At 35.5% G+C, this 26,207-nt stretch overlaps 1 pseudogene across 1 annotated transcript; it reads left to right on the top strand.

Moving 5' to 3' along the window:
- Window positions 1–12,302: 12,302 nt before the first annotated feature.
- Window positions 12,303–24,830, top strand: LOC147400162 (uncharacterized; annotated as a pseudogene). The gene is made up of 5 exons (XR_015179520.1): window positions 12,303–12,322; window positions 12,483–12,760; window positions 23,192–23,396; window positions 23,974–24,101; window positions 24,230–24,830. The product of XR_015179520.1 is annotated as an uncharacterized LOC147400162 (transcript).
- Window positions 24,831–26,207: the final 1,377 nt, after the last annotated feature.

Consider the following 26,207-nt stretch of genomic DNA (forward strand, 5'->3'; position numbering starts at 1 on the left):
AAAATTTGACCCATTTTATTAAAAGAAGAATAATTTAAAATAAAAAACTATAATAATAAATAGTGTAATCATGTTAGGGTTTGTTTTGGAAGGAGCAGATGCAAACACGCTTAAGTTCGATGGGACTAAACTTGAAAGATGCTCTTAATTTGAATGCTAACTTACGCATCAACATATGTTAATGACAACAACTTCAAAAATTCCACCAAAAAACCATTTTTTCACTTCAAAATACTTTTAGATCTCACAAATAAGAAGAAGAAAAATGTTTTTTTGTAAAATAGGCCGAGAAACCCATTCATTAGAAACTAAAACCATTGTATTTGATTTGATGGATTAGGTTTCTAAAATTAGATTTGTGGATTGAGAGAGAGATATGGAAAACATACCATTTGAAGAGATGAAGAAGAGCCACTTAATCGATTTCAGGAGAGATGAAAGATGGTTTGGGGTACAATTGTAGATGATGAGTTTTTTTTTTGTTTATGCAAATCTAGTGTCTGTGCATCACTAACCAACAACAGTAGAATACAGAGAAAATGAAGAAGAAATACATAGAGAGAGAGAGAGAGAGTTTATGAGGAGATAACTGTTGCATATCTGAAATAGGGAGAGAAGAAGAGAAGATGCTGTTTTTTTTTTGTTTTTGTATTTTTTTATTTTTAAGTTTAACCTAATGACATGGCAGTTGACTCATTAAGCAGGTGACGTGGTTTAGGCCCTGTTCGTTTGGGCTTTGGAGCCGGGCTTTTTTGACTTTTACTGCTTTTAAGTTAAAAAAAGCCGATTGGATTACGTTTGTTTGGGCTTCTGGAGCTAATGGGGCTTCATATTTAAGCCCAAAATTGAAGTTACCTTAGAGGTACTCCGCAATGTGCTTTTGTGCGAAGCAAACACCGAAAATGGCTCCACCTAAAATGACTTAAATACCCTTCTTCTTTAAACAATATTCCACCAAATGATTTGTACCATTTTTCTTTAAAAAAAAATAAATAAAATTGTACTAGATGCGTCCGCCACATATAATGGAAAGAAAGAGAAAGTGATGATCTAAGAAAAAAAATATAAATTTGTGTTAGATGGGTCCGCCACATATAATGGAAAGAGAGAGAGAGAGTGATAAAGATGATGAGAATAAATAAAGGATGTGATATTACCACACCATTAATTATGATTTCACACCAAGCAATTTGATTTTTTTTATTAAAGTTATGGAGAAATTCTATTGGCATCCCAACTTTTACTTATTACAACCAAGTACTTCTAATTATTTATCACCACTTCCCAACAAAAAAATTAACACATGACATTTAAAATAGGAATTAATATTTTCACTTTGCCACCATCGACTATAAAATTTAGATGGGGTGTTGTAAGTAAATGTTGGAGTGCCTGATCGATTGTAAAACTTGTTGAATAAATGCAGAGATTAAGATGTGAACTAAGACTTTGGGAAAGTTGAATTCGTTCCACAGGGACAGTTTGGATTCAAATGTTTAATCGGTTAAAATAAAAAATAAAGTTAGAAACAGATTGGTTTTAAAACCAAATTGATTTGTTGCACAAATGAAATGAAAATTAACTTGCAATTAAAATTTAAAACAGAAAATAAAGAGTGAAAATCTGAGAGAGAAGGCTTAGAGAAGTCAATCAAACCTTTGTAAATCATCCATAATATAGATTAATTCTAAGAGATAACTCAATCCATAGAGCAAGTCATTGCTCATGGATCGAAGGGTAGAACAATTGAATCAATGAAAGTAATCAAAAGCTACCCATGAAAATACTAATATGATTTAGATTGCTTAACTTCTCTTCTGATTTTTCACAGAGCATAGTCATTCTTGAACTTATCTAAGTAATGGCTATCTAAGTTGGATCAGAACTATAAGCTAGATTATCTTAATCAAAAGAGAATTTTCAGAATAATAAATATGTAAAAAAAGTAAGAATCTAAAACTATATTAGAGGGATGAATTTGCTCTGGCTTTCTTAACTTCTCTAATGAGAATTTAGCCAATCATCGTAAAAATTAAAATTACGGAAATTAATAAAAGAGCAAAGAACATGGGTGAAGAAGATGATGATCGATCTGAAATTCTTCTTTTATAGCTCTTCAAAGAATTACAAAAATAATCAATGGATCACTCTTGATGTTCTCATTACACTCAAGAGTTTTCTCAAAAGGAAATTACAGAGAATTCTAAGCAAGAAAAATAAAAAATTATAGAAGAGAAAAAGACCCTTTCTTTGAAATCAACCTTCCAATTTATAACCTTCGTATTTGGGTAATCGGGTTGATTTGGCGGATGATTTGATTCGAATGACCCAATCAGTTACAACCACCGAAGTAATTGGAATTCTGTGAAAATCTCGAGGACAAATTCTTCGAAATCACCGCAGAGCACCAAGGCCTAACCGCGGGGCGGTGATGTGGCGCCCAAATTCCTTGAGATTTTTCTGGATGCTTCCTTTTTACTCGCATGTTATAACAGTAATTGTTACATCTTTTGTTGGTTTTTCGAATGTGTCATTTTCACCTGAAATTGGTAACATATTATTGTTAACTACATAAATTTGGGATTTAATAAAATTTATTATTATTTTAAGGGAATTAGTACTTAAACTTTTGATAATCTTGGTGAAATTACGGTTTCAAAGTAAAATTATTGGGACCTTATCACACCCCCAAACCTCAATTTTGCTAGTCCCGAGCAAAACTTAAATCTAAACAACTCCTCTTTCGTGAGGTTCCTGACTACATTTAGCTTATGCAGTAAACTCTTGAACCCCTAGGTTACCCTTAGTGGACGAGTTTGACTCGTGAGGGTTTGCAGTGAATATACCCAAAAAATTCTAACATTTTAAAAGATAACAACTTCAAAATTATTGCATATAATGCCATCACACCAATTTTCAAAAATCCAGTCAAAGGTCTATTTGAGCAAAAATTCTTTTTATTCTTCTTTTTAGAAATATTTTGAATGTGTGTACAAATTTTTCTGATTGTAACAAAGATTTTTCGGAACAAGGTTTCCCTTCTAAACTGCTAAGATGGTTGGGTTTGCCTAACTTCTAATTTGAAACTCAGCCTCCTATCTGGGATTGTGAGAAGTATGGATGTTCATTTTAATACCTCTACGGGGTTTTATCTGTGATATTCCAGTGTACTCACGTTTTTACCATTGACGGCTTTCACCCTACTGATCTATTTGGTCTCATTGGACTATTTTCACAATTTGCACTTTTTCAGTTCTAACCTTCACATCTTTCTGTTTTTCTTTTCAATCTTTTTCATGCTTTATCATTTTTTCAATATTCTTTTTCAAAAAGCAGGTAGTCCTTTTCAAGGTACCCAGTCTAATCCTATGGTTGATGTAAAAAATATTAACTACAGTTCTATTTTTCTTCTATTTAGCCAATCAAAGGACAAGGAGGTCAAAGTTCAGTATTTTCAAGCTTTCCCTCTCATTCTAGACAGTGAAGAAGACAACTCTTAATCCAAAATAACTTTTTCACTACAATCAAAAGTGACGGGAATTTTGTTTTTGAAAATATCTTGTTTTTGAGGAATAAGAATTTATAAACAAATTGGACATAAGCCTGGTTTTTAAAAATTCGTATGATGACAGTACATATAAAAATTTTGATGAAGGTATTTTAAAAAATGTACCGAAAACAATGTACAAAAATTGAAAAATTGAAATGTGCTATCCCACACCCCAAACCTAAATTTAGCATTGTTCTCAATGATAAAAGAGTATGAGTTTAGAGTACACCTGAAAATAGATTTCATTACATCGCAAAAGTTGTGGGTACAACCAAAATAAGTGTTCCACACAGGGTGTAAAAGTGAAAGGCAAACTACACAGGGTGTACAACTGAAAGAAAGTGGGTGAATACAAAAAGAATTGAAAAAATAAATCCTACATGATCACACAGAATATGTACAGAAATCAAAGGTTGCCTCCCGAAGTAGCGCTAAGTTTAATGTCTTCAGCAGACATGAAATTAGAGCTAATCCTGGTATACAGGATTACTCAGAAATGAGTCTTTCTCTTGAGAGATTGAGAGATTCTGAAATGATTTTAATCTTTGGCCATTGACTTGAAAAATATTTCTATTGGCTGGATTGAGTACCTTGATGTTTCCATGAAGGTGAATATTTTGGATAAAAAATGATCCAATCCAACGGGACTTTAATTTCCCTGGAAATAAATGAAGACGAGAGTTATAAAGGAGCACTCTCTGCCCTACGTGGAAGGATTTTCTCTGAATGTGCCTATCATGCCAGATTCTCGTTCGATCTTTGTATAGCTTTGCGCTATCGTAAGCATCATTCCTTAGTTTTTCCAACTCAGTGAGTTGAAGTTTTCTAAGCTCGTCGACTTTTGCTAGATCAAAATTTAAATGTTTGATCGCTCAATAAGCTCGATGCTCGAGTTCGACTGACAAATGACAAGCTCTACCAAAGATTAAACGATAAGGGGACATTCCTATTAGAGTTTTGAACGTTGTTTTGTAGGCTTACAAGGCATCCGATAATCGTAAGGACCAATCTTTACGAGTCGGATTGACGATTTTTTCAAGAATGATTTTGATCTCACGATTAGAAATTTCGACCTGCCCACTAGTTTGTGGGTGATACGGAGTAGCTACCTTATGAGTGATTGAATATTTGCACATCAAACTTTCAAAAACTCAATTACAGAAATGTTTTCCTCTATCACTAATGATAGCACGAGGGGTACCGAATCGGACAAACACAGTATTTTTGAGAAATTGAACAACAACCTTATGATCATTCGCTCGACAAGCTGTGGCTTCAACCCATTTTGACACGTAGTCGACTGTGACTAAAATGTATTGGAATCCATGTGAAATAGGGAAGGGACCCATGAAGTCAATACCCCAAACATTGAAGATTTCGATGATCAAAATTGATTGTTGGAGCATCTCATTTCTTTGACTGATTTTCCTAGACGCTGACATCTATTACAAGATTTAGCAAAGAGATGAGCGTCACGAAAGATTGTGGGCCAGTAAAAATCACACTGTAAGATTTTAGCTGTTGTTTTCTTTCCTCCAAAATGCCCACCACAAGCGTGATTGTGGCAGAACTCGAGAATATCACTATGTTCTCTCTCAGTAACACACCGACGAATTATCTGGTCTGGGCAGTATTTAAATAAATACAGATCATCCCAGAAGAACCATTTGGCTTGGGTGAGAAAGCGCAGGCGATTTTGTTTACTCCAAAAAGTGGGAGTTTGACATGTCACCAGGTAATTGACAATGTCAGCATACCAAGATGTGTTAGAATTAGAAACTTCCATGATTTGCTCGTCAGGAAAATTCTCAGAAATTGGAAAAGAGTCAAAGAGAGTTTCAACTACTAGCCTAGATAGGTGGTTTGCAATCACATTCTTGCATCCCTTTTTATCTTGAATTTCGAGATCAAACTCTTGGAGAAGAAGAATCAATCGTATCAATCTCGCCTTCGCATCTTTCTTGGCAAAAAGGTATTTCAGCGCTGCGTGGTCGGTGAAAATGACTACTTTGGACCCTATGAGGTAGGAACCGAATTTATCTAAGGTAAAAACTACTGCTAGTAGTTCCTTTTCAATGGTGGAATAATTGAACTGGACATCATTTAAAGTCTTGTTGGCATACTGGATGACATGGGAAAGTTTTTCAACTCGCTGTCCCAATACAACACCTATAGCGTAATCGGATGCATCACACATCACCTTAAATGGGAGATCTCAGTTGGGTGGTTGGATAATAGGTGTTGAGGTCAACTAAATTTTCAATTTCTCAAAGGCTGATAAACAGGCGGTAGAAAACTTGAAAGTAGTGTCTTTGGCTAACAGATCACACAGGGGTTTTGATATTTTTTCAAAGTCTTTGATGAACCTTCTATAAAACCCTGCATGCCCTAGGAACAAACGAACTTCTTTCACAGTTCTAGGTGGAGGCAAATTTGCTATAAGATCGACCTTGGCTTTATCTACCTCAATTCCTTTATGGGAAATAATATGCCCTAGAACTATCCCAGAGGTGACCATGAAATGACACTTCTCCCAATTTAGCACGAAGTGCTTCTCTCGACATCTTTTCAAGACTAACTTCAAATGATCCAAGCAATCATCAAAACTCGACCCGAATACAGAAAAATCATCCATGAAGACTTCAAGAAAGTCTTCGATCATATCAGAAAATATACTCAACATGCACCTCTGAAAGGTGGTAGGAGCATTACATAGCCCAAAGGGCATGCGTCAATAGGTGAAGGTCCCAAATGGACAGGTGAACGTTATTTTTTCTTGGTCTTCAGGGGTAATTGAGATCTGATTGTATCCCGAATATCCATCAAGAAAATAGTAATAAGCATGACCAGCTAAACGTTCGAGCATCTGATCGATGAATGGAAGAGGGAAGTGATCCTTACTTGTCATCGTATTCAGTTTCTAGTAGTCTATACAAACTCTCCATCCGGTTTGGACACGAGTAGGTATCAGTTCATTGTCTTAATTGGTCACAACTATGACACCCGACTTTTTGGGGACAACCTGAACTGGACTAACCCATTTACTATCCGAGATGGGGTACATAATACCTGCATTTAAAAGTTTGATGACTTCTTTTCAGACTACCTCTTGTAACACCATATTGAGTCGTCTATGTGGTTCTCTTGATGGTTTGAAAATTTTCTCTAGATGAATTTGATGCATGACCACAGAAGGACTAATGCCTTTGATATCAGCTATGATCCACCCAATAACTTTTCGATTTTCGTGCAAAACGTTAAGTAACTGATTTTTTTGTGATTTTTCTAGAGTAGGGGAGATAATGACAGGGAAGGTTTCAACATTACCCAAAAATGCGTATTTCAGCGTATCAGACAATTGCTTTAACTCAAGCTTTGGAATTTCCTCAACTTTGGTGATGACGAGAGAGTGGAAAGACTCTGTACTTTTGACTGCCAATCCATCATAGGGATTGATTCAAGAAGAGAGTTCACCTCCCTGATGGATTTCTCAGTATCGAACTCAAGGTCAAATTGACCAAAATACTCTTCTAGCAGACCCTTGTTCTTCGCTTCCTCAAAAGTGCTACTGACCAGGGTGTCGATCATGTTGACTTTTTCCAAATCATCCATGTCAGTAGATTGAAACTTATTTTGGAAGACATTTATTTTGACCTTCATGTCTCTAAATGATAGGGTCATGATACCATTGCGACACTTGATAACTACATTGGAAGTGGCTAAGAAACGTCTTCCTAAGATGACTGGAACATGAGAATTCGGGTTAATGATAGGTTCAGTGTCAAGAACTACGAAGTCGGCAAGAAAGTAGAAATCCTTCACTTTGATAATCACATCCTCTACTATTCCTTTGGGAATCTTTACCAATATATCTGCTAGACTTAGAGTGATATCCATAGGTTTAAGTTCCCCTAAACCTAATTGCTGGTAGACTGAGAAAGGAAGAAGATTCACATTAGCCCCAAGATCTAGTAGACATTTCTCAATCATCGTATCTCTGATGTGCACAGAAATTATAGGACAGCCTGGGTCCTTGAATTTGGGAACAATTGTCTGCTGAATCAGACAAGAAGACTGAGCTGTCATCATAGCCTCTTTAGGCACATGAGTTTTTCGCTTCACTATGGTAAGATCATTGAGAAATTTGGCATACGAGGGAATTTGACGAATTGCGTCAAGGAATGGAATATTTATTTGAATGTTTTTGAACACTTCTAAAATTCCTTCTAATTATTTTTCCTTTTTGTTATCTATGAGTCTATGAGGGAATGGGGCTTTGCAAATGATTACTCAACTCTTGAGAGGAGGAGGTGTTTCCTTAGACTGGTCTTCTTTTTCTGTGGAAGGTGCATTAGAGGTTGTTTCTTTGATTAGAACATCCTCATTCATTTCAACTTTATTGTCCACCAATTTATCAGATCGTAAGGTGTGGACGGCTTGGACAGAATTAGAGGGACCTGCCTGACTATTGATTTCATACTGTCTTCTTGGAACAGTTCCTGTTGGATTAGGCACAGTTTGACTGGAAAACTGGCCTTTGTTTTTCTCTCCTATGGATGAAGCTAACTGACCCATCTGAACCTCTAAATTTTTAATTGCTTGCGCAGTAATCTGGTTGGTTTGAGACTGGCTCTGGGTAGTTTGGATTTGTTGTTGTATAAGTTGTTGTTGTTGCTTTAATATCTCAGCCATCATTGATTCCAATGTTGAGTTTGTTTGAGCAACAGGAGGAGAGTAATTGGTCATAGGGTCGACAACGATCGCCTTTTGATCAGACATTTGAGGTGAAGAATAGGATGGCTGCGGAACCAAAGATAGGTTCATACTGGCATGAGTTTGACGATTGAAATTTTTCTGAAACTCTGGAGGACCTCATGATTGGATAGGTTCCCTTTGTCGATATGAAAATTTTGGATGAAACCTATTATCGGGATGGTACGTCTGACTATAGGAGTTAGGAGTGGGTTTCCTATATGTGCTGTAATTTCCAACAACATTGGCTTGGTCTGACTGCAAGGGAGTCAAGGTGGGACAATTTTTCGTAAAATGATTGAAATTCTCACACAGCTGACATGATGAAAATGTCTCTGTGGCGACTTGTAGAATTGGAGTGGCTTCTTGGAAGTTGGTTTTGACACTGAAAGCGTCGAACTTTTTGTTGAGACTTTGTAGGCTACTCACAAGGCTATTCATGACATTCTTAAGTTCATGATCAGACTTAACCTCATACATGCTTGGCTTCTTGACTCCTAAATCTCTTCTATCGAAATCCCCTATGTTTGTGTTCCAATTTCGAGCATTCTCAGCCAATTTGACTAAGAATTCATAAGCTTGATTAGGAGTTTGATTCATGAATTTACCCTGATGTATAGACTCGAGAAGAATACGTTGGGCTGTTGGGAGACCTCGGTAAAAGAAATTAACCAATTGGACTTTGTCTATCCCATGATGCGGACACTTAACCAGAAGGTCATTGATCTTTTCCCAAGTTTGAGAGAATTCTTCATCCGATCTTCCCTTAAAGTTCTGAATGGCATTTTTGAATTGTTCCATTTTCGCCATAGGGAAGAATTTGGCCATGAATTTTCTCGACAACTCATCCCACGTAGTGATAGAGTTGGCGGGCAAGGAGTTTAACCAAGCCGCAGCATGGTCTTCGAGTGAAAGAGGGAATAACCTAAGCTTGACATTCTCATCGTCGAGGTGACCATTTTTGAATGTCTGGCATAAGGTCAAGAATTTATTGAGATGATTGTACGGTTGTTCGCTTTCAAAATCGTGGAATTTGGGCAGCATATTGATGGTGGCTGCCCAAATTTCAAATTGTACCACATTTGTGGCAGGTAAAGCTATACAAGATGGATGGTTGGCAGTAATAGGTGCGAACAACTCATTGAGAGTTCGTTGATCTTCATGGTTGTGATGAGGTGGAGGTGGAAGTGGATGTGGATCCATTTCCGGGACTGGTGGAGTGAGAATGGTGTTGCTTTCTCGTCTAACCTTAGGTAATGGGTGAGACCTTGTGATCTCTGGATAAAAAATAATTAGATTTTTCTATGATCTCCTAGCTAATTAATTCTAAAAAGATGCAGAGATAGAGATTGAGAAATGGACTTTGGGTAAGTCGAATTCGTTCCACAGGGACAGTTTGGATTCAAATGTTCTATCGGATAAAAAGGCCAAAACAGAGTTTTAAAACAGATTCTTTAAAAACAAAACATATTTGTTGCAAATTAGAAAATGAAAATTAGCAATAGAAAAGAGAAATTGAAACTAGTGAGAAAGGGCTTAGAGAGCTCAAGTCTACCATTGCAAGTCGTTCAAAATGCTAATTAATTCTAAATATGACTCAATTCACGTAGCAAGTCATTGCTCATGGATCGGAAGATGATTCAATGTATCCATTGATTGGAACCCAAAAGTATCCATGAAAATCTTTGATTTAGGCAAGATTATCCGACTTATGCTTCTATTCATCACAGAGCATGAGTGCTCTTGAACTTATCTAAGTAATATTCATCAAAGCTTGAATTAGAAGCATGAGTTAGATGATCTTATCACAAAGAGATTCACAGATTTAACATTAAACACAGAAATATAGAATTGAAATAACATGAGTAGAATGAACTTACTCCGGCATCCTTGATCTCTCTAAAGAGGATTTAGCCGATCATTGCAAGGATCATATTGCAGCAGTAAGAAAATAGTAGATGAAGAAGAGAATATAAAACAATGCTGCACTTCTGATTCCTTCTTTGATGGTTTCTCAAGAGAATTACAAAAATAACTAAAGAAACAATTGATCCTCTCACTATTACACAAACTCTCTAAAATAAAAATCAGAAAAAATACAAAGAAATTAGGGAGAAGAAGAGGTCAAGAGGGACCCAAGAGGGGACCCCTTCTCTGAAATCAACCCTCTAATTTATAACATTCGTATTCTGGTAATCGGGTTGATTTGGCGAATGATTTGATTCGAATGACCTAATCAGTTACAATCACCGAAGCAATTGGAAGCTTCTGTGTGAATCTCGAGGATAGATTCCTCGAGATGATCGCGACGTGGTCTTGACGTGGCACTCAAATCAGTTGGCTTTTGGCTGGTTACTTTTTCTTTTCTCGCATGTTGTAACAGTAATTGTTATTTCTTTTGTTGATTTCTGAATGTACCCTTTTCACCTGAAATTGTAACACATTATTGTTAGCCACATTAATTTGGGATTTAATATAATTTATTATTATTTTTAAGGAACTAGTAATCAAACTTTGTAATCTTGATGAAATTAAGGTCCCAAAGTTTGATTCTTGGGACCTTATCAATGCCAATAAAAGTTCTTATTATATATAGTCCCGTGTGTTTTGAAATTCAAAGTTCAAACTGATGACATAATCTTTCTTTGGTCTTCCATGCAATATTGACATAAAATGATGAAAATACCTTTGTCTTTAATCTTAGCTAAAAAAAGTCTTGATTTTTTCTTAAAAACATATCATCTCAAGTTCTAAGATAAAATAAAATAAAATTAGACTTATTGTTTTTAGCCTAAGGATTCAAAGACAAGCATAAGAGGTTTACTATTCATCAAATGACGATTGAGATAAAAGGAAACTAACTAAAATTTACCATAGATAACTATATATTATCTGTTTAGGGACTAGTATAATTTGTTTTCAGTGATTAATGAAAAATTATCAAATGAAATCCTATATTTTTTTATAAAAAATTTGAATTTTCTTTCGAAAATTAGTCATTTTCTACCTTTTATATAAAATAATACAGATGATGATGATGAGACAATAATAACAATGACAATGATAATGATGGCAATGTGTTAATGTCATTTTTCATATGTCCATTTTTAAGAAGAGTTGCTGTCGAAATTTCGATAAAATTATAAAATTTATATATTTATTTAAATTAAAAATAATTATTTTTATAATTTTTAATATATATGACTAGATATATATATATATATATATTCTAGTCATTTTTTGTGCATTCTAAGTACATTTTCAACATTAAGGGTATTTTGATCATTTTACCAAAATCTAGTAATAAAAAGCTGTCAAACGAACTTCAATTTCTAGCTTATATGCTTCTATAAGGAACAAGCTTTTGCTGAATGTAGCTTTTCAGGCTTTAGGCTTCTACTTCTTCCAGAAACTGGCTTCTGTAAAGAACAGACCCTTAGTATGCACGTCAGAACTGTGAGAATCACAGTGTCCAGCCTGTGTCACCCCAGCATTACTCTTAACAATTATATAACCCAGAATCTGAAAAAGGTATTTGTTAGTTGTGACATTACCTTTGATGAGGTTGAAATGTGAAAAAGGACTGTTGTTATTAGAAATGAATAATGAAAAGCAAATTGAAGAACAAATTGTGCAGTCTAATTTGATTACACCAGCTAAATCGACAGTTCATGGAAGCCATCTGTCCATCCTCAATGTCATCATGCCATGCCCAATCCACATTCTTATATGTTTTCACTACCTCAATCCACATTCTTTTGGGTTTTTTATCTGAGTCTTTTAGAACCTTCAACTTTCATATTCCTTCTAACTTGGGCTGTGATTGTCCTTTGTTGAACGTGCCCAAACAATCTTTATGGACTTTCTCTTAGTTTATTCCTATCAGAGCTATTCTTTACATTTTCTCGAATGCATTCATTTATATTTTTAGATGGAAAAAAGGAGTTTATTCAACTCAAATGAGAAGCAGGTCATCTCGTCAAGTTTCGTTTAAGATAACATGCATCATATTAGATTCAGGTATTGCCAATATCATATTCAGATTATGTACATTTGGTTCATCTTATGCTGTGCTTGACATATCACTGAACATGGCTACATGTTTCCTTTTTAGTGTTAACTACTCGTGTCCCAAAAGTATCATTGTGAGGATCCAATGTCTTTTTTCTTATTAAATTAGTGCAGATTGGGAAACTATTGCCGATCGCCCCTCAGATGAAATATTCTCTCCACAACATGATGCAATAATATCAAAACTTTCATTGGAAGATACTGAGCTTCAAACCCCTAAATGGCGTGGCAGGGGGGCTTTCTTATATAGGAAAAATGGCTTGTATAGTGATCGCCAATCTGATGTAACACCATGTGATAATTCTGATGATGAAGGTGTTCATCCCAATTCAGTAGAAAATACAGAAATGGGAAATTGTAAGTTGATCATATGTACTTCACCCCTCTGTGATCGATTGTAAATCTTGCTAAATAAATGTAGAGATAGAGATTTAAGATATGGACTTTAGTAAGTCGAATTCGTTCCACAGGGACAACGAAGATTCAAAGATTCATTCGATTAGAAACCAAAATAAAGTTTTGAAACAGATTGATTTAAAAATAGAATTGATTAGTAGAAACAAAGAAGCAAATAACAACTAATTTGTAAAAGAAATTGAAACTGAAAAGAAAGATTGAAAATCTAAGAGAGAGAGATTAGAGAAGTTAATCAAACCTTTGCAATTAATCCATAATGTAGATAAATTCAAAATATAACTCAATCCATGGAACAAGTCATTGTTCATGGATCGGATGGTGGAACAATTAAATCCTTAAGAGTAATCAAAGGATATTCATGAAAACACTAGTATGATTGAGATTGTCCAACACATCTTCTGATTTTTCACATAGCATAGCCATTCTTGAACTTATCTAAGTAATGGCTATCTAAGTTGGATCAAAATTATAAGTTGGATTACCTTAATCAGAATATAATTTTCAGAATTAAAACATGTAAGCAAAGTAAGAATTTAAATCTACACTAGAGGGATTAATTTGCTATGGCTTCCTTAACTTCTCTAATGAGAATTTAGCCAATCATTGCAAGCATTGTAATTGCAGAAAAATAATAAAAGAGAAAAGAGAGAATGGGTGAAGAAGATGAAGATGATGATCGATCCAAAATTTTTCTTTTATAGCTCTCCCAACAATTACACAAACAATAAATGGTTCCTCTTGATGTTCTCACTACACTCAAGATCTCACCCAAAGGAAAATTACAGAGAATTCTAAGAAGAAACTAAAGAAAATTATAGAAGAGAAGAGCCTAAGAGCGACCCAAGAGGGGACCCCTTCTTTGAAATCAACCCTCAAATTTATAATGTTCGTAATCGGGGTGATTTGACGGATAATTCGATTCGAATGGTCGAATTAGTTACAACCACCGAAGCTTCTGTAAAAATCTCGAGGACAAATTCCTCGAAATGACCGCGGCGCGGTCTTGGCTAGCCGCGGCACGGTGATGTGGCGCCCAAAATCCTCAAGATTTTGCCGGATGTTTCCTTTTTGCTCGCATGTTGTAACAGTAATTGTTATTTCTTTTGTTGGTTTCCGAATGTGCCCTTTTTACCTGAAATTAGTAACAAACTATTGTTAGCCACATTAATTTGGGATTTAATAAAATTTAATATTATTTTAAGGGAACTAGTATTTATACGATGGTAATCTCGGTGAAATTACGGTCCCAAAATGATATTATTGGGACCTTATCACACCCCCAAACCTCAATTTTGCTAGTCCCGAGCAAAACTTAAATCTAAACAACTCTCTTTCGTGAGGTTCCCGACTGCATTTAGCTTATGCAGTAAGTCCTTAAACCCCTAGGTTACCCCTAGTGGACGAGTTTGACTCGTGAGGGTTTGCAGTGAAAGAATATACCCCCAAAATTTTAATATTTTACAAAAATATTAAAATCAAAATCAAAGTATGTAAAGTGAATATAACAACATTTCATAAATCAGTCAAAGGTCATTTATGTTTGAATAAAGTTCTAAGTTTTTATTCCTCATTTTCAGAAAATTTGAAAGATAACTTGAGTGCTTGTGTGATTTTCTGATTTTTTTTCTTTTTAAAAGCAACATCTTTTTAGGAACAAGATTTCACCTCCTAACTGCTAAGAATGGTCGGTTCCACTTAAGTTCTAACTCGAAACTAAGCATCCTGTCTGGGATTGTGAGAGGTGTGGATATTCACTTTAATACCTCTAAGGGGCTTTATCTGTGACATTCCAGTTTACTCACGATTTTACCATTGACGGCTTTCACCCTACTGCACTATTTTGTCTCATTGGACTCTTTTTTCATTTCTGCAGTTCTAGCCATCTTTGACATTTTTCTCGTATTTTCTGCTTCTTTTTTAGATTTTATCACATTTCACCATTTTCTGATATTCTTTTTACAAAAAGCAGGTAGCCCTTTTCAAGGTACCCAGTCTAATCCTATGGTTGCTGTCCAAGTAATACTAACTTCAATTCTATTTTTCTTCTAACCAGCCAACCAAAGGACAAAGAAGTCATAGTTCACTAGACTAGGTTTTCCCTAACACTCTAGACAGAGAAGAGGGACAACTTTTGTTTCAAAAAATCTTATCTTCCCAAATACTTAATCAGAAGTAAATCTCTAAAGTAATTCTTTAATAATTTTCTTAATGAGGAATAACTAAAAAGAACTTTTGATCAAAAGTTAGAACATGAACCTGAGATTTGAAATTCATATGTAAAAAATATATACAAAGATTTTGAAGAAAATATTTCGAAAGTGTTGAATATTTTTGAATTTTTTTTTTAAAACATGAAATTACACTAGCAATGAAATAAACATGAAACTAAACTATCAATGCAATGCAATGCAATTGTGAGCTAACCATGAAATTAAACTAGCAATGAAATAAACATGAAACTAAACTATCAATGCAATGCAATGCAATTGTGAGCTAACCTAATACCCCAAACCTAAATGACATATTATCCTCAATATGCAAGCAGTAAGGAAAAATAAAAAGGTTAGATCACACCTGAAACGGATTGGGCATTAATGTGTAAAGTCTTGTTACAACTAATCTGAAAAGAATAAAAGTTATAACAATGAGAATTTTCGAAGTCGTTTTTTTTTTTTCATAAAAGAAATCCTTTCTAAAATAGAAAAACAACCTAATTAAGAAATTAAGAACATCCTAATCTAAAATTTAAACCTATCTTAATCCAAACATTCAGTAGTCTGTGCCTTTTTCTCCTCAATATAAGCTAACATCTATCTCTGCTACTCAATCAACAATTAGTGACCAGGCTGCAGTCCTAGTGACACTCATTGATTTGGTTTGATAGTGGACTTGAAGATGAAGAGAATGAGAAAGGGATTAAGGTTAGAGGTTTTTTTTTTTTTTTTTTTTTTTTAAAGAAAAATTTTATTTTCTAACTACACTACTTATTAAAATAAAAGCACATGGGTTGCATCCCAAGCAGCGCTAAGTTTAACGTCTTCAGCCGGACCTATCAAAAGGTCTGATATCTAGGAATTTTTCTAACATTCATTTTGACGGACACAACGATCGACTTCCCACCCCAATTGATAGGTAGACAAATTTTTACCATCGTTAGGACTTGAAAATTATTTTTAAAAGTGATCAACAACCCTCGTTTGTCCTCAGTTCTTAGTGTCATCACCTTTTCAAAATATGTTTCAATCATCATGTTCCCAAAGAGAATGGAAGTTGTAAGACATGAAGGGTCTTTACACTTTTGTGAAATGATGGGTTGGATGGGATACGAAATTGAATCAATAATGGTCGGAATTGGTGTGACTAACAAATTAGAATTGGTCGTTGATTCCTCATGGACAACAGTCTCCTCTGATGGCGGATCAATTTGCTTAGCCAAATTTGTACAATCACCTTGCTCATTGGGAATTTGGAACATTGGTTGGCTCTCATGGGTTATCTCATTTGAAAATTGACCATTCTCTCTTTCTTCTATAGGTACAATAAGCTGACCTAGTTTGACTTCCATCGTTGCTTCGGTTGGAATTTGTAGACACCCCATTTTTGCATCCGCCTGATTAATCAAGTCGTCAACCCGATCGCAAAGGTTCCCAATGATGGATGTCTATTCCAATGCTTTATTTTGTTACCAGATATGTTTCAGAAATCCGGATGAGGTATCTCAAACTGACAAAACTTAGAAACCACGCTACGCTAGGAAAATGCGACTCCAGAAACCTAGAAATCATCATCTTGCAAACCAAAAAGAAGCTTCACGATAAAAATCACTAAAAATGATTAAATTACCAAAATACCCCTAACCTCAAAACAACCCTAGAGCCTACGTTACGCTTAGGAAAACTCTCTCGAACACATAAAATAACAAATCGGAACCAAATAAATCATTTCACCAATTTTAACAGAATTTGACAAAATTACGAAAATGCCCCTCATAAAATTCACAATAATTTCACATAAAAATTTTCATAAATGACACAAACTAACATTCTCATTGAATTCCTTACGAAAAACCGATTCTAAAACATCCTAGAACATTAAAAACCGACTTGAAACGTGAAAAGTCCTCTCCAGGGGCAAAACGGTAATTTCACAATTCTCATAATTAAAAAATTCGAAATTAATAAATAAAACATTAAATATTTAAAGTGAAACATTAATGAAATTAATTCAAAACTTTGAACCTCAAAAATCGATTAATTGGACCCTCAAGCAAAATTGTTGAGGGTTCGTGGGATATTTCTTTAAGGACCCCTCCATTTGGGGGTCCAAAGAATTAAAGATATTTTAGAGGGAGGTTCTCCAAAAATTAAAAGTAAATCAAGCAAGACTGAAGTTAAGGTATTAAAGTCAATCAAGTGAGACTGAAGTCAAAATTAAAGTCAATTAAGCAAGACTAAAGTCAAGATATTAAAAGTCAATCAATTAAGACTAAAGTCAAAACCCTAATCTAAACTAATCGAGTCAATCTCATAAGACTAAGGTCAAAACCCTAAATCAAAACCCTAATCAAGTCAATCTCATAAGACTAAGGTCAAAACCCTAAATCCAAACCCTAATCTAAAACTAATCAAGTCAATCTCATAAGACTAAAGTCAAAACCCTAAAACCCTAAAGACTAAGTCAAAACCCTAATTGAAACCCTAAAAGAAACCCTAATCAAACCCTAATGCTTCTAAAAAACTTTATAAATAAGAGCCTCCACACCCCATTTTCGTATCAAAGAAGAAACCCTAGAAAAAGTAGGTGAAGAAGCCTCCACAACCTCCCCAAAACCCTAATTTTGGAGTCCCAACTCCTTCCCTAACACCCCTACTCCGATTTTAGCCTAAAAAACACCCAAAAACCTTTCAAAAACACCCCAAAAATCCACCACAAATTCAAAGCATCCAGATCCAAGAAAGAGACACCTTACCTCGGAGATCAGAAATCAGATCCGGAGACAAAGCGAAGCAAGGAGTACGGTACAAGGAACTACTTTTCAGATCTGAGGGAATAGTGCTTTTTCAGATCGAAGGTAAGGTTTTTTATTATTTTTTTAATCTAGGTTTTATCATTAGCAATGTAGATCTATTTGGGATAAGTAGAGACCGGCATTGGCCGGGCGGGGTTGGTGCCTAACACCTTCCAACCCCGTAACATGATCCCCGGATTCAGATTTCTATAGTAGATTAGTTCTTTTTATCCATTGTAGGGTCAATTTGGTTCCTAGACCACAATAACTAGGTGGCGACTCCCAAACCTCAAGGGTCAAAAGCGGATCCGCGCACCCCGTGGATCGAGGGCGCTTTCAGAATTGTAACCTCATTGGTTTGAATTTGAACTTCAATTGAGACAGGTTATCAATTGTTGATGGACAATCATCAAAATCTTCAAAAGAGTAGAAATGGTCACGAAGGTTATTTTGAAAGAATGGTGGATTTTCCGGGATTGAGATATCCTCATTTTTGAATTTATCAAATTTTCCTTCTTCTAAGGATAACGTTAGGTGACTCAATTGAGTTCCTATGTTGACTAAGGCTTGACCCATATCCCATTGTTGTTGATGATTTAACAACTGTTGTTGATGATTACCAACATTTGTTGATGGAGCTGTTGTTGTTGGATTAACTGTTGTTGTTGAATTAAGAAGGCAGACATCATAGACTCTAATGACGATGATTGAGGAGAAGACAAACATGAGTGAGTGGATGTTGGCTCAGGCTCTGTAGCTCTGTAATCGAAGAAATGTCGAGAATCATAGGATTGTTGGGAAATTATGGTTGGATTCATCATCGAAGTGTCATGCAAATAAAAATCCTCATTGTTACCAAAATGACTACCCTGAGTGAACTCGTTCTGACACGGTATGAAATTTTGTGGAAACAAATTATCTACGTGGTATGGTTGGTCGAACGAACTGGGTGTCGACATCCAATATGAGTTTTGAGAATGATGCATATTGGCCTGTGTAGCATGGGCTGACTCGGACAATGCTCGGGAGAATGACCATAATTATCACATAAGCCGCACGAGATCAATGATTCTCTCCTAAACTCCATGATGATGTAAATCTGCTCGAGGTTATGTATCTAACCTAACATACACTATTGAATTGCACACAGAAGAGGAAGGAATTCACACGTGAAAACTGGGTTCCTAAGACCAGACAGCTCCTAACTGGTTCAAAAGATTAATCAAAGCCTCCAACCCAAATCTCTGAAATCAGAACAGCCAGTTTAATCTCCAGAGGAGAGGTGGCGCACAATGCTGAGCAAGGGCACTCTTAGATCACCTCTCGTCTTGAATAGACGTAGTCTATCCCCTTAATTCACGTAAAACTACAGGGCAAGATTGCGCTAGGCACTATTCACGATCAAGAAGTGCAATTGGTGCAACTTTTGATTAGCTTTGCTTAATGAACTCGATGGAACCTAGAGTCCAGTCTAATCAAATTTTAATTAATTATTTTACTGTGAATTTGATTTTCCTAGAAGGGCAAGAAATTGGTAATGAACTCCGATTCTTATCTTATGGTGCCATCCTCGTAAGGGTGCCCTTGTTACTATGTGCAATCCAATGTGTACAAAGTAATCACTCAAAAGCAATACAGAAACTCACTAGCAAGTGATGCGTGAGTGTTTCAAAATTTACCTCCCGTTCTAGACAGGGGATGATCGAGTTGAGTCGACTCGGGCCACCAACACCAAACTTGGTGTACGAACCCGAGGGGCTGAGATAGTTTCGTCCCACTATCATCCGTCCCTAAATCTATTATAATCCGAGCCCTCTCGGATACTATTAAAATTTAATACAAGTTCAAGTTCCTAATACAAGTTGGTTTCTAAAAAAAACATAAAATGCAGAGAATTGAAAATTGCTGATCTTCTTGGTGATAGAACCAATTTAGTGGATAAAAATTCCACGTGTCGCCTTCTGTCAATTTCCTTCGACTTTCGTCGAGTCCTTCACCTGAACAGAACAAAATTATTCAAATCAGAATACTAAGAACAAAAAACCAATATGACCATTACAATGTCCATGATGTCAGAAACTTTTCCAACACAAATCAGCAGAAAATGTTGCAACATCACCGCGGCGCACCTAGAAGCATCCGCGGAGCGGTAAAATTTTGATGAAAATTGATTTTTCAAATTGGAAATGGTTTCTGATATCCTGAGGATTGTAATAAAAATTTTTTCAATTTTTTTTCTGTTCGTTTGGCTTTTGTTTCAAGCAAAACACATTCGGTTCTGTTTCGGAAACTGTTTCGGATACTTTTCGAATTGAAAAATGAATCAACTCGCTGTCCCCGGCAGCGGCGCCATTTTGATCGATTGTAAATCTTGCTAAATAAATGTAGAGATAGAGATTTAAGAGATGGACTTTGGTAAGTCGAATTCATTCCACAGGGGCAACGAAGATTCAAAGATTCATTCGATTAGAAACCAAAACAAAGTTTTGAAACAGATTGATTTAAAAACAGAATTGATTAGTAGAAACAAAGAAGCAAATAACAACTAATTTGTAAAAGAAATTGAAACTGAAAAGAAAGATTGAAAATCTAAGAGAGAGAGATTAGAGAAGTTAATCAAACCTTTGCAATTAATCCATAATGTAGATAAATTCAAAATATAACTCAATCCATGGAACAAGTCATTGCTCATGGATCGGATGGTGGAACAATTAAATCCTTAAGAGTAATCAAAGGATATTCATGAAAACACTAGTATGATTGAGATTGTCCAACTTATCTTCTGATTTTTCACATAGCATAGCCATTCTTGAACTTATCTAAGTAATGACTATCTAAGTTGGATCAAAATTATAAGTTAGATTACCTTAATCAGAATAGAATTTCCAGAATTAAAACATGTAAGCAAAGTAAGAATTTAAATCTACACTAGAGGGATTAATTTGCTATGGCTTCCTTAACTTCTCTAATGAGAATTTAGCCAATCATTGCAAGCATTGTAATTGTAGAAAAATAATAAAAGAGAAAAGAGAGAATGGGTGAAGAAGATGATGATGATGATCGATCCGAAATTCTTCTTTTATAGCTCTCCCAACAATTACACAAACAATGAATGGTTCCTCTTGATGTTCTCACTACACTCAAGATCTCACCCAAAGGAAAATTACAGAGAATTCTAAGAAGAAACTAAAGAAAATTATAGAAGAGAAGAGCCTAAGAGGGACCCAAGAGGGGACCCTTCTTTGAAATCAACCCTCAAATTTATAATGTTCGTATTCGGATAATCGGGGTGATTTGACGGATAATTCGATTCGAATGGCCGAATCAGTTACAACCACCGAAGCTTCTGTAAAAATCTCGAGGACAAATTCCTCGAAATGACCGCGGCGCGGTCTTGGCTAGACGCGGTGCGGTGACGTGGCGCCCAAAATCCTCGAGATTTTGCCAGATGTTTCCTTTTTGCTCGCATGTTGTAACAGTAATTGTTATTTCTTTTGTTGGCCCTTTTTACCTGAAATTAGTAACAAACTATTGTTAGCCACATTAATTTGGGATTTAATAAAATTTATTATTATTTTAAGGGAACTAGTATTTATACGATGGTAATCTCGGTGAAATTACGGTCCCAAAATGATATTATTGGGACCTTATCACTCTGCATCCAAAATTGTGATTTGTACATAGGCAGTTTACTCTCCTTTTATATTCTTGTTCCACAGATGTACCTGTACTTTTGGTTTTATGTACTTTTTTGTTGCGAATTATGTTGGTGGTGTACAATTTTGCAGAATGTTGTGTAAGTGGTTGATGTGAACCGTGCAACCCCTTTGATACAACATGTAGATTTCACTTTTGACATTTTTCAATTATTATGTGATTTTTTTCATATCTTTACCATGTTGTTTTTCCATCCAAGTGTTGTTTAAGGTAAGTCGAGCATGTCATGCATAGCCCTCTGTGAACTCCATGTCAAATAACCCTTCCACACGTTGTGGCCATATTCTCATGAAATCTCCCTTTAAGATAGATTTTTCTATCTCATTCTACCTCAGAAGTACTATTATATGGAAGAAAAACAACAATTGAAAAGAAATTGGAGAATCCCTCAAAATCTTTTTATGATTCGTAAGCCTGTTTTTATTGAGATCAGTAACTCGGTGCTGGTGGTAATTGAACTCAGGTCTATGGTATCATCACCCCACAAAATATAAGGATATTGTTTTACAACAACAGGAGAAAATTGTTTGGCAACACTTGACCTTGTGATGGTTAGTGGTCACAATTACAACCTTATTTGTATGTTTGAAGTTATCCTGTGCCTGCAGTTGCTCACACTATATATTTTGTCCATATAATGAGAGAATCCAAGGCTTTCTAAAGCCAAAATGCTCTTTATGAGTTTCTTTATATCTAATGAAGAGACTAATCTCAGAAAGTGATTTTTGAAGCTCTTTAACAACCCTATCCCAAATTATGTTTAATCTTTTTCTTTTCCTAACAGAAATAGAAAAAAAAAATTAAGATTAAAGAAAAATGTGGTATTTTTATTTTCCTGAAAGAAATATAAAAGAAGATAGGATTAAAAAAAATAGAGTTTTACTTCCAAACACCAATCCTCAGTGGTGAGGCTTATTTTGCAATGATGCTTGGTGTGGGAGACCCCTCTCGTGGTTAGGTTCCCAGAGCTTTTCATGATGTCTTCAAAGAAGGGTCTTCCGGTTGCCTCCTTAATCAATTAGGGGTGGATCCGGGTTGGGATCTTGCTTTTTGAAGGAACTTCAATGACTAGGAGTTGGATGTGGTGGTGGTTTAGTTGGCTTGTCTTGATAGTGTTTTAATGAGTGCTCAGGTAAGGGATGAGTGAAATTGAGTTGGAAGTTGTTCGGGTGTCTTTTTTGTTAGATCTTTCTATGACTCATTGGTGCCATCTAATTATTGTGGCTTGTTCGAGTGGTCTAGGGTCAGAAGGTTCATTTTTCTAGTCCTGGTTTGAGTGAGGTACCTTTTTCACTGATGCAAAGAGAGTGCTTTGGAGCCTTGCTCCTTTTGCGATTTGTTGGGGGATTTGGAAGGAGCACAGTGGTTGGTTCTTCAATTGGAAGGATGTCTCAATGTCAAATTTGTCGTTTTTTATTCTTTGTTGCATTTTTTTTCTGGTGTAAGGTCGTCAAAGATTTTAGGGGTGTTTTGTCTAATCATTTTGTTGGTAGATGAGAGTGGGTTTGTCGTATCTATTTCTTAGAGTTTGTTAATAAAATTTCTTACTTACAAAAAAGTGTTTGATATTCTTTTCTCCCCACCATGACCAATAGAGTTTTATATTTTACATCATAGACCTTTAAAGCATACATGCATAAATGTTTTTGGTTCAAGTAGCATGCATAAACATTAAGTACACACCTTTTTGTTTTTTATTGTGATTTCAGCTAGATTTAGTACCAATCATGTTATTGTCTTGGCTGATTTTCCACCTAGTACAACAACAACAGAGTTAGAAAAACTTTTTGAGAACTTCAGAGATCGTGGAGTTGCTATTCGCTGGGTTAATGATACAGTTGCACTTGCAGTATTTAGAACGCCTTCCCTCGGTAAGTTTTTGTAAGGCTGACTTTCTTCATTAGATTAAAATTGTGTGCGTAATGTGGATTTAGTTTTTGTAAGATTTTGAACACCTTCTCATGTGGTAGGTACCTCCTAACATAATAAAATTTAGCAGGAAATTCTCAAATCTTTCTCTGTACTCTACCTTTCATTTCGATTAATAAAACTAAAGTAAAAAAATGTAACAAACAATTGGGTATTTCCCATGTATCATGTGTATTGAGATACATGTATTCTCCAATATGAATGGACAGTTTTATACTGCACAATACACCCTGAAAAAATAGCATAGGAGACCAAACAATCATGTAATGTTGTATCACCCGTCGAAATTCTATATCATCGTCTTTGTTAATTTAAATCCATACTGGGTCTTTGTGTTGCAATGGGAAATCAATCCCACATTTGTATCATGTATCTTTTAATTTTCTTTATGTAGATTATTTAAGCTTTCTTCTCTTTAAAAAACTTTCGTTAATCATGATTGCATTTTTATTTTCATGAAATAGTCTTTATTTACCGTCACAAACACTTCACTATTGTATGTATTTCATCTAATATTTTAGAAGATCAGTCCTAAGCTGGCTTGGATTTACAATATCAAATTTTCCAATGCAGCACTCAAGGCCCGTAACAGCACTCACTTTCCTTTCACAGTCCGTGTCCTCAGTGAGAATGACATGAGCTCAATTTCCGCTAGAGGTATCTTATTTTTCCATTTATTGTTGAATTTCTTAAGAGATGCATACCAGACTTGTGGGGAAATTTAAGAATGAAAAATCCCCCAAAGCAAGTGAATTTCTTAAGAGATACAATTATTATTATTTTAGATCTCGAACCTCCTTATCCGAGACCAAAGATGTCTGCGAGAACTGCCCAGAGACTTATTGCTCAAGGGATGGGTCAGAAGCTGCTTACGACAACTTGTGGGTCTAATGATTTATGAAAACAGGAGGAAGCCAGAAGCAACCGAATAGTTTCAAGACAAATCTTGAGGGACGAGGCATGGGGCACCGATGAAACTTAATTCTTCTCATCCTATTAATTTTTTTAAATTTTCTCAATCGGATAAAAGGCAGGATTGAGGGTCTTCACTATCTGATTTTGTGAGCACTTAGAGATGGTGTGAGTGTATCTGTTTTTTAGTTTGATTTTTGCCATTAATAACTTTTTTTCATTTGTGCTGGCTGCATCTCTCAAGGGAATCTGTATGTTATGAACCAGAGAGGATGGTTGCATTATAAGCATACTAGTGAGTTTGATTTGCACACAATTATGATGGGCTATTTCTGGTTTGTTGTCGTACATTCAGTGCTGCAGTATTCAAGGCATTTTGAACATGTTACATGAAAATAACAGCTCCTCTCTTTGTTTCTTTCCTTTTATTTTGCTTCATTTTTGGGTATAACATAATAGATTTAGAAAAGGATTTTGATGGGTGATATTTGATATTTTTTTAAGAGGCTTCCCTTGATTGCTAATCTCTCTCTCTCTCTCTCATGATTTCAAAACTCGTTTGAGACCGAGACGTATCACCTGAGTCGTCTCGGTATCAGGCATGGATGAGAGGATGGACAAGTCAATATTTCAGATGAGATTTGAAACTCCACGTTCATTTGTCTGATTTTTGAACTGAGACATCTCAAATATATCGGAAAATTCATTTGAGACGACTTGGTATCTGGCACGGACTAGATGAGATGTGAAACCGAGTTTTAAAACCATGCTGTGTGTGTGAAGTTTTCTGAGATTCAAAATTACTAAGCTGAACCGTGTCATCCAAGTTTTTTACTAATGGGCAAAGTATATTGAGATTGATTGCCGTCTAGTTCGTGATGATGTTTTCCCAAGTAAACTTGTCTAGTCGAATTAATGAGTGAAGTCAAATTACAGTATTTTGTTTGTTCATCACGACTCTTTCAAGTTGTAATGGTTCAAAGTGGCCGTTTTTGTTGACTTGGATTTATCATACACAAGCATGAAGAGATTGGAAAGAAGTTTGCTTATAAAAGCTGAACCAGTCTAGATGGGTGTTCCTGTAGAAGTGTTATGTGATCAGTACATATTAATCAAATGGATATTGCTGAAGTAACATTAAAATTTACATATTAATCAAATGGTTTTGACACACATCCATCTCATAAATGTCCCCCACGATGTATATTATGTGTCTAACTAAGAAGAAAACAATTGAGATGATTTGGACACACTGAGCAAAGGTCGAATATATTCCCAATTAAGAGGAATTCACAATTTGAAGGAATTAAGGTCTATGGGCCTAATTCAACCTTACAAAACTGGCTTGTCTGGTGAGGGTTGCTAATACCTCCAATACCGCACAAATTGAGCACCCAAGACCGATGTGAGATTATTGTTCTAACACCCTCCCTCATTGGGGACCATCACGTACAAGGCCTGGGAAAGACCTTCGTGCATCCAGAAATGATGACTCCACTCTGATACCATATTAAGATTCATGAGCATGACTCAACCTTACAAAAACGACTTATAAAGTGAGGATTGCTGTCACCACAAATACCCCACAAATCAAACAACAGGACCAACGTGGGACTATTGTTCTAACATGCGTAAAAGAATGGGAATTGAGATAGTGAAAGTCAATGTGAAAGACTTTGAGTAGCAAAAGAAGTGACTCTTGATAAATGGAACATGGAATGGAGGAAAAGGATATGTTAGTCGCTAAGATTGCGGATTAAGTGGGGTGAGATGCTTGTTTTAGTTTTGTGAACCCTAGCATCAAAGTTTTTCACTTTGACTACGTTTAACATGATGATAGTTTGTTTAAAC

The sequence above is a fragment of the Akebia trifoliata genome, chromosome 6, assembly GCF_017979445.1.
Source record: "Akebia trifoliata isolate Shusen 1 chromosome 6, ASM1797944v1, whole genome shotgun sequence".
NCBI lineage: Eukaryota > Viridiplantae > Streptophyta > Magnoliopsida > Ranunculales > Lardizabalaceae > Akebia > Akebia trifoliata.